General features: G+C 49.1%; 1 protein-coding gene across 5 annotated transcripts in view; it reads left to right on the forward strand.

Moving 5' to 3' along the window:
* NFIA (nuclear factor I A) overlaps positions 1 to 1,266 on the forward strand; it is a 237,751-nt gene extending 236,485 nt beyond the window's left edge. For all 5 annotated transcript variants that reach the window (XM_032446323.1, XM_015870733.2, XM_032446322.1 and 2 more), the window contains one exon: positions 1 to 1,266. This exon is cut by the window's left edge and continues 6,550 nt beyond it. The gene's annotated coding sequence lies outside the window, so the exon portion shown is untranslated.
* Positions 1,267 to 8,473: the final 7,207 nt, after the last annotated feature.

Consider the following 8,473-nt stretch of genomic DNA (forward strand, 5'->3'; position numbering starts at 1 on the left):
AAAAAAAAAAAAAAAAAAAAAAAAAAAGAAAGAAAGAAAAAAAAAAAGGAAAAAAAAATCCTCATGTGGTTGTTTAGTTTCATGCACAGTTGCAATATTTTTCTTCAGACAAACTCTGTACAAACTTTGGGCCCGATTCATAAAAGCTCAGTTGCTATTAACACGGGACTCTGGTGGGCTTTTCTCATCCAAATTGGGGCTCCCTCTCTCCCTAGCGCACTCTGGCCGGGGCTCCCCATGCAGCCCTTTGCTCCTCTCCCTCCCCTTCCTCTCCCCACCTCCCAAACTGAACAAAACCCATGGGAGTGGATGTGGAGACAGAGCCGAGAGTGGCGGGGCCCCGAAGCCACGCTCCGGCCCTGGCGGGGTTCCGTCTCTTCATGGTACAATGCTATTCGATGGCAAGGGACATTTTGTCCGTACCAGAAAACATGTGCTAGATTGCTACCTCTGAGCTCTAGAGAAAACCTTCGTAAAGGACAACACTTGTATACAATGTGAACTTTTGTACTTTGTATGCTTTTTTTTAGGAAAGACTGTTTTCCACTTAGTTAATCTTCTGTGCTTGAGCATGAACAAAAACAATTGTGTCAGTGAAATCCCCCCTTTTATCTGCATCCGCAAATTAAATATGAGGGGAAAAAAAAAACGAAGATGAGTTTCTAGATGGAGCATGGTAGGAAGCATCCCCAGCTTAGCACCTGCCTCGCTACTGCGGGCGGCCCCTGGGGGAAGGCTGCAGGGTTCCTGGCTTTGGGAACGGCGCCCAGGAGCAGTCCCCACGTTGGGTGGCTCCACGGTTTCCCCCATGGCTGAGCTTGGCCCCAGCCCCGGCCGCTTTCTGAGCTTGGTCCAGCTGAGTCCCTCGGTGTCACTTTTCAATCCGGGGCACTAAAATTTCCACTGGCCGCGGGAAAGATCTGCTGCAAATTCACTTGACACCCGTGTTAATACCATGTCGTGTTCATTTTTTTTATGAGTCAGGCCCCTCGTGCCTCTAGTATACTTGTATTGACTCTCATAGTTACCATTTTAGTTTTACTGTGTTCTGTGAAAAAAAAAAAATTGTAATTGGTTGAGAATCACTGTGGGCATCCATTCTTATTCAACTAAGTCTCCGCAGGTTTTTTGAGCTGGTGTGGATTAGTTTAACTCTTGTATTCAACCATTAGTGCTACCACCTTCTCACATTACAATACAATTACTGGAAGCAAGTACTGCATTTCCTATGCAACAAAAAAGGAAAATAAAAAATTGCTAATGCTACTGGGCCGTGTTTTTATTTCCTTCGCACAGGGCTCGGGCGCGAACACGGGGCTGGTGCGTCTCCATGCTGCAGGGGCCTCAGATTGTGGCTGCGGGTCGATGGCGGAACCCATCAGCACTGAACCCAGACCTGGCTGCACCTCCTAACAATTAACTGAGATTAATTCATTGTGCATATATCTCTGGGTGCAGTGGAGTGGAGTGGGGGATGTCACCCTGCTCCTAAAGCTCAGCTGGGCGGCCGCGCTTGGCCCATCGTGGCACCTCCCTGCAAGACTTCTGCCGGTGTTGGGCAGAAAATAGTTTACTGCACTTCGAATCTGTCATCATGTGACACCTTTTCTTTAAGAGATGGGTGCAGAAATTAACATTTGGAGAAAGTAATTTCTTGCATGTAAGCAATCCTGACCGTTCTCTGCTTAAAAGGCAGCAGCGGGGCTGATGGGCAGCTCTGCAAGAGCAGGGGAAGGGAACACCAAGGCACACAGCCCAGCACTGGGCAGCTCTTCCATTCTCTTTTGGGGACACTCAGTGCTTTCTGATACCAGCAGCTCACAAAGTGCCGGTATTTCTTTTCTGATGCTTCCACCTGATTTTAGTCTGGGCTACATGAACAAGACGGGAGATTTGGGCCTTGCACAGATTTAATGTCACTGTCCTTTGCGGTCCCCTTGGTGCCCCTCACTGCGCCTTGCCCTGTCCCAGCCAGCAGCTCTGTGCAGCATTAGGACAGGAGGCACATCCCAGGGCTGAAGGAAGGAGCTGGGACGGTGCCAAGCAATGTCCCCAAAAGCCACATCCACACAGCTCTGGAACACCCCCAGGGACAGTGACCCCACCACACCCCAGGCAGCTGTGCCAGTGCCTGACTTGTCTTTGGAGAAGAAATTTCCCCTATTATTCAACCTTGGATGTGGGTGCGTGCTGGGCATGGTGAGAAACACACCCTTAGCAGGCAACACGGGTGGGACTCACAAATACACAAGAGGTTTCATTTGCCACCATTTGAGTTTTCACTAATGGAAGAAATACAGGCTTCAGGCTCCAACTGGCTACAAATGGCAGCCCATGTTTCTCCCCCCTGCATGGCACAGAGGCAGACAGAGAAAGCATTCATACGGCGCTTCCACCTCTCCTTCCCCAAATCAGGTTCTGCCCGACTTTTTTGTTATCGATGCTGTATAATCTTCAGAAATTTTCCTTACTTATCACAAAGATATCCCAAAGGGACTGCTTACACGTCACAAAAGAGGGGCCCTATTAAACTGATATCGGCAGCAAATCTTCCTACTGATCTCTTCCTTAAATGTAAGAGAGCCCAGTGGCATGGAAGGGGAAAGGCTGGGGGGTGTGAGCACAGCAGAGGGATCGTCTGATGCCTTTCATCTCCCACAGACAAGCTGAGACTGGAAATATTTATTGGTTCGGTCCTTCAGCAACATGGTATTAATTGCCTCTGAGTGTTTTGATAGGTAGTTAGCACAAGGGTATTAATGAAAATAGCACCACTTCATTTCAAAATTAACTACTTGGCCATTCAGCAACATGAGCTGATAAATTATGGCAATAAATTCGCGACTGAGATTTATGCAACGGCGACGCATGCTCCCACGGTGCAGGGCCCAGGGCCCTCAGTGCCCCGCACCTCCCTTGTGTGTGGGCAGCTTTATTGGTACTTTATATCCTTCCTTTAATTGTGGGACATCCTGCAGGCACAGTGGGTGCTCAGGGGAAAGAAACCACTGCAGGTTCTCCATCATTGCTGCACTGGTTCTCCTGGTCCCTGGGTTTGGCACCCAGCTGATCCAAGATGAACCATGCAGTCCTCCTCAGCTCCCCACACATCAGAAATAGGGAGGTGAGCTGAAAACAAGCAACGTGCAATGTTTTTGTTATTATTATTTTTGGCCGAGGGATGGCTTTGTGCTTACCAATGTTGGACCTGCACATTTGTTCCCATCCTTCTCTTCCCTTCCTAGAGGCAGAGGGAAATCAGAGCTATGATTCAGGCCCAACCCAAGCTCACTCCTTTCTCAGGGGCTGACTGCACCTTCTGCTTACGGTCACTTGTGCTGGGCCTGGTCCTGGGCTGCATGCAGCCACTGGGGCACAACCAAGGAGCAAAACTCACGGTGCTCGCAAAACCAAACCTGCCCCGGCACAAATCCCGCTCACCTGGGACACAAACCACTCACGAGCACCGACCATAACGCACCTTTTTTGACAAAGAAATATTAATCTGTGAGAAATGAATGGCAACTCCCTGCCTTAGGCAGTAAAGAAATTGGAAAATGTTCCTATAAATGTGATTCATACGACATCATACCTGCCTGCATATTGCATTATCCAAACCTATTAGAATGGAGACGCAGCCAACTATTTTGTTATATGGGGTTTAATCTTTTTCCCTATTGTTCATTATTACCCCACAGAAATTTCATAACCTGGTGTCTTTTTTTTTGTCTTTTTTTTTTGTCTTTTTCTTTTTTTCTTTCTTTTTCCCCCTTGTTAATTGGGCTGCCATGTGCAAAAACTATAACCAACTGTATGGGAAATATCCGAAAATGAGCTCAACCGCTGTGTGCTGTGGGGAGAGGATGCAACACAGCCAATGGCACAAATCTGGGGTGCAGTGGATGGGAATTCAGGTGGTGGCACCTGGCTGTGGGCAGGAGGGTGAGCAGTGCTGCACGTCCCCTTGGGTGCTCATCTCCTCCCATCTTCCAAAATGCTCCAATCTGCTACTGGGGGGAGATGCACGAGTTTTACAGAAAACTCAGCTAAACATTGCATTTATTTATAAACGTGACAAATTTAATAGGGTAGGAAAGGTATTTGAATTATTGATTGTTAAATATTTAAGCTCCGAGTACCCATCCATCAGCATGTGTGAGAAAGCTCGGGGCAGATTTATGATGTTGGAGTTTTCCTGGTTAGCTGGCACTTGGCATTTCTATTAATTATAGCCCACACACTCATTGGGTTTTTTTTTCTCAGGATTTGTTAGAAGTATTTATAAAAGATGTCCCTATTATACCATTTAAATATTGTTTGTGCAACTGGAACATGTTTTCTATCGGGGATTAATACACTGTTTGATTTAGGGGAAAATTAAATTAGAAGGTGTAAGTCCCAGGAGAAGGGTGCTTCATTTGAAAAGGGTTTCCACCACTGGAAAGCACAAAGTTTTTCCTTTACAGATAAACATTTTGCTCCCGGTGTCCCCAGTGGGAAAGAAGCAGCAGGCTCAGCCCACATTTCTCTGCAGCCCAGGGCAGGTGGGAGGCTTTTGGCCACAGCTTTTTGACCTTAAGTCACACAAAAGCCAACAAAGTGCTTTGGTTCTCCCCAGCACGGTCTCAAAGCTCTTGTGCCAGCCTCTGGTCCCCAGCGTGGTGTGAAGCCTCTGCCACTGATGGGGATGTGGCTTTCTAAGCCCAGCTGTGGAAATAAATCCTCTCTCCACCTTCTGAACACACGTTCCTGTTCATCCCCAATCTCTGTTTTTGACACCAGGAGGGTGGGTTTTATACCTCCCTCTGCTTGATAGAGTCTTAGAAAGGATGGGTTGGAAGAAACCTCAAGGTCCATCCCATTCCAACGCTTGCCATGGGCAAGGTGGGGGCAGGATGCATTGAATCACCTTTGTCATCTTCATTATGAACACCCATCTGGACCCCAGTTGCTTCCCAGGATGGGGGAAGAACACAAACATCTGCACAGCAGCCCCACACCGTGGAAAGGTTCATGGAGCAGGAGGAAACCACCAGGAGCAGCAGGTCAATAACGCACCTCCTGAAAACCAGCGCCCTAAACATGCATTGGGATGATAGATTATAATTGCACAAGAAGAGCCATTATGGCCTGTTAGGTCAATACTCTGCATTTCCAAAGTGCTTTAATTAATATATATTTACATCAGGTAATAGCAGGGATTTCTCTGAGCCGTGGTATTAGGCCAAGAAACACTCCCAACTTTCATAATTCACAGAGAACATCATTGCAACGTGCAGAAACACACCTGGTGCCACATGGAGGTGTCCCTTCAGACAGTACATGGGGCACTTTGGGGATGGGCAAGGGGCATTCAGCAGTGACCCCGAAGCTCTTTCAGCTGCAGCCACTAGTCCTTCCTCTGCTTTCTTCTCAGAGTCATAAATAAGTTAATGGCAACATCTATTGCTTTGCTGCATGCAGGCGCCATCACAGAGGCTGGCCTCACCACAAAGCAAAGCCCCATGCTTCCATTTTTGCCTGTTTTCCTTCCCCAGAGGTGCGCAGTGCCCCATGGCCACAGTGCCAGCCCCACCGCAGGGCAGTGCTGGACCCATCCCAGTGCCATGCAGGGGTTCCAGGGCGGCCCAGTGCCCCAGCTGATGATGAGCACACCAATGGGGTGAGGTTATTGATTCCTATTTTTTATTTTTTCCTTTCCCCAAGACCACAAATTAGAAACGGCGCTGCTAAAAATCACTGCTCTCTCCGCAAATTTTAATTAAAGCCCAAATAAATCATTTTGGGCGCTGCACTTGCCTATAAACAATGAGGGAGATGGCACCCTTACAACTGCTTGTCAACATTGGGTGACTAATGAGTCACTGTGAAAATACAATCTGAAGCGACCGAATTGAAACCAGATTCCAGCGCTAACGAACGGCACATGCCCGCCGCCGCAGCACGGCGGCCCGGGGCCCCCAACCGCCCTGGGGGGAGCTCCGCTGCACAGCCCCAGCCCTTATTGAATAAAGCACAGCACTGTAACGCGATATTGCAGCTGCAGCCTTTTTGCCACGTTGTGGAGTAATGTTTTCCCCTGTCCTTGCAGCAAACAATAACCATATGCTGCGTGTGTTACCAAATGTTTATTTTATTTCTTCATCAGGACTCGAAGCGGGCTCTGAAGAAGGGCTCGAGCTGCTTCAAGTGATCGTTCAGCAGATCTGCAGGGCTGAAAGCATCCTGGCCACGCTTCACCACGCAGGCCTGGAGTGCAGGGCATTGCTCCTCCCCACCATAGCACTGCAGGGCCAAAGAACACCCCCAGTTTAGCACCTAGTTCGACTGCCTTTGGATAACTGCCCCATATCCGCTAGGGCTCTAGAACCCTAAAACCACAGACTGGTTTGGGTCAGAAGAAATCCTAAAACTCATTCAGTCCCAACCCCTGGCATAGGTTCAGGTGCCCAAAGCCCTTGGGCACCACAAGGGATGGGGCATCCACACTGCTCCGGGCAGCAGTGCCTGGACCTCGCTGCCCTAATGGGAAGAATTTCATCCTGGCATCCAATCTAAATCTACCCTTTTACTTTACCCTTTTACTCTTGCCCCCATGTTCACTGACAAAGTGTCCCCTTCAACTTTTCTGTAGGCACCTTTTGGTGCTGCAACAGTGAGGGTTCCCCAGAGCCGCCCTCTGGCTAAACAACCCACCTCTCTCAGCCTGCCTCCACACCTCCAGCCCTCTGACCATCCTTGTGGCCTCCTCCAGGCCTTCGGGGCTTCTCCTCAGTGCAGCTCTCCATCCACTCATCACCCAGCCTGCATTTGTGCTTGGGATTGCCCCGACCATGTTGTAGCACCTCGCACTTGGCCCCTTTGAACTCCTTTGGCCCACCTCTCCAGATCCTTCTGGATGGCACCCTACCCTCACTGGGCCACCAGTTGTGCTTAAACCAGCAAGCTTCCACAAATGCCTTCACTTTGACAAAACAATGTCATCTTAGGGAAGTTTTCTCTACCAAACACATAAAACAGACCTAATTTTCAGAGGTTTTCCACCACAAGGGCTATGTATCTATTGCACAAAAACTTCCCTGGACAGCAAAGACCAAAGCATTGTCTTGATCCTAAAATGCCCCCAAAATTATGTCATTTCCACACAGGATTGAGGCCGTTTCCACCCAAGAATCCCACTGAGCCACCCCAGCCCCGTGCTGCTTTGCTCTTCTTTATTACTGCATTAATGCTGCCTTTGGGATACCAGTGCTGCAGTCATTCAGCCCTGAGGAACCTCAGCAAGGAGCTGTGCCCGTCCATCATTTCACCACCCCGTACCTCCTCCCTTGGTGACACCAAGGAGCACCGGGGGATTTGGCAGCTCTCAGAGCTGCTCTTCCCACACACCTGTGTTGTTCAGACAGACAGCCTGGTGTCTGCAGCCTGATTCCCACATTCCCAGAGGGTCTTCTCCAGGGTGAGAGCTCAGCCCCAGTGCCACAGAAATAGGAACGAGGCCTGCTTAGCTCGCCTTGTTTCTATTATTATTATTCTCTCTAAAGCAGGCTCGTGAAAAGAAAGGAAAATATTGTGTTCTGTGCGACGCTTCTGCGAGTCAGAAAATGATTCTGACAGGGGGAAAAGAAGGGGAAAAAATCCAAAAGCTCCCAATTGCAGCACATGCTCATGGAAACAAGATGTGGAGCACATGAGGCTGTCCCAGAGAGAAAGTTTTCTAAAAATAACATATGCAGATTATGTACATAAAATGTCATGAAATATCAGCACATAGAAAACGTGTGGTAGTTCAGGCTGTTGCAATTACAGCTAAAATGTGCCAGATGAACGACACGCAGCATTTGGTGCTGTCTGCAGCCAATGCCAGCGGGGCCGGAGCCCAGCTCTGCTGCAGGCCAGCGGCACAGGGAGTCAGCAAAGGGCCAGCACCACCATAACACAACCCTGGGTGCTGTGGCTGGCCAGTGGTTGACCAGTGGTTGACCAAGGGTTGGTCAGCAGTTCTTCTCTTCTTTGGAGAGATCCAAACCCACCTGGATGCGTTCCTGTGCAGCTGCTGCAGGGAGCTGCTGTAGTGAGGTTGGACTGGGGGAGTGCAAAAGTCCTTCCCAGCCCCTGTGGTTCTGTGATCTGCAAACAGAGAATGTGCTGGAGCAACCGGGCAGCACCAGCAACCAGCACTGTGTGAACGTCAGCCATGTTGGGAGACATGGAACCAGGTCTTGGCCATAAAGCACTCATCATGGGCCTGGTCCTTCAGCCTGTCCCAGAGCTGACTGTCCCAAAGCTGTGTCTGAACTCATCTTGGCTACTCATTTAATAACATATCCATTTCTTAATTTGTTATGGGTTTTATATGGTATCAGCCCCCAGCAGCTCCCGCACCGCATCCTACACTGCAGGACCCCCACACCCACCATCACACAGCCTGATACTCCATTAAGCTGCACATTTCACCCACTTTTCTAGCAAA

This window comes from Coturnix japonica, chromosome 8, assembly GCF_001577835.2.
Source record: "Coturnix japonica isolate 7356 chromosome 8, Coturnix japonica 2.1, whole genome shotgun sequence".
Classification (NCBI taxonomy): domain Eukaryota; kingdom Metazoa; phylum Chordata; class Aves; order Galliformes; family Phasianidae; genus Coturnix; species Coturnix japonica.